Source organism: Leptonychotes weddellii, chromosome 6, assembly GCF_054177405.1.
Source record: "Leptonychotes weddellii isolate Sample4059 chromosome 6, ASM5417740v2, whole genome shotgun sequence".
In the NCBI taxonomy this organism is placed as follows: domain Eukaryota; kingdom Metazoa; phylum Chordata; class Mammalia; order Carnivora; family Phocidae; genus Leptonychotes; species Leptonychotes weddellii.
The window spans coordinates 58,246,109-58,247,723 of NC_138374.1; positions in this window are offsets into that span (position 1 = coordinate 58,246,109).

Here is a 1,615-nt window from a genome sequence, read left to right on the forward strand (position 1 = left end):
AAAAAAAAAAAAAAAAAAAAAGAACCCCAACTACCCTTCTGTGATTATATTTAACACCACCACCACATGAAACATTCTAAATTTAAGTATGGGATCTGAAGTAGTTTGAGAGAGAACACCCTATTTAGTGGCAAAGCAAGTCCTTGGGTTCTTTCATTCCTGGGCCTTTCATAGATGTCCCCGCAGGGACAGTTTGTACATTGTTCACATCTAGAACACAGATGATTTGCCATTTTTTTTGTTTTGTTTTTACTATGGTAAAATACTCATAAAATTTAGCATTGTAATCATTTTAAAATGCAACTCAGTGGCATTAACTACATTCACGATGTTGTGCAACCATCACCACTATCTAGTTCCAGTACTTTTTCATCACCCAAAAGGGAAACCTTGTACCCACTGAGAAGTCACTCCGTATTCCCTCCTCCCTCACCCCTGACAGCCACTAATCTGCTTTCTCTCTCCATGGATTTGCCCATAATGGATAGTTCATATGAATGGTTTATGGTTTATACAATATGTATCCTTTTGTGCCTGGCTTCCTTCAGTTAGCATATTTTCAGGGTTTATCCATGCTGTAACATGTATCAGTATTTATTACCTTTTTTAGCTGAATAATATTCCATTGTATGGGTAGTCCCCATTTTGTCTGTCTGTTCATCTGTTGGGGAACGTTTGGGTTGTTTCTATCTTTTGACTATTGTGAACAGAGCTGCAGCAAACTTTTGTGGACAGGTTTTTATTTGAACACCTGTTCCCAGTTCTTTGGGATATTTACCTAAGAGTAGAATTCTTTGGTCATGTAATAATTCTATAAACATAAAAATTATCGAAGAACTTGCCAGGAGGTTTTCTTCTATAAGTTTTTATAGTTTGATTTCTGTTGTATTCATATTTCTATATCTTATTATTTATCTAGCCCCCCACTTACTACTCTTGAGGGTTTTTTGGGGGATAAAATATAGGGAAATTTTGTGTCTATTCATCATAGAGAGATGGAGATGGTGGGAAGGGGTTTGTGGAGAGACTGTGACACTGAGATAAATAGAGATAGGAGCCACTCATGACCTTTAGTGAATGGCAGCAGGTAGATCCTAGAGCATAGGAGAAAAGTAAAATTCTTGTGGTAACTCTCCTGGTGAGGATTTTTACTTGAAGTAGGAACTTTGAACAGTGGCAGAACTGAGAAGAGAGCAGTTTGTGTTCGCTCCCTGAGCACAAGCTATTGACTGTCCCAGAACAAAGTGCATGAAATGGACTCTGTTTTTTGCACTAGGCCAGGAAAAAAGTTGGTGCATTTAGTAAGGTTTCTCCAGAGAGAAGTAAGTTAGAGGCTTAAAATACCAGATGCCCTCTTTGTTGCATATGTTTGTGGTTAACTTTACTGTGGAGCAAATAGTATATAATTCTCATTTCATAGTATAACGTCAGTCATTCTCATTTGTTTCTCTTTTAATATTTAGAGTGAGAAAGTGCCCCTGGGCAAGGTCACAGAGAAGTTTCTGAGCCAGGTAGGCTGTGACTGACAACAGTAGCCACTATTTTGTGGGTAAAACGAGGTGAGCTGCACCACTGGGCCTTTCCTCAAGAGCTTCTGAATATGTGATTGTAATCA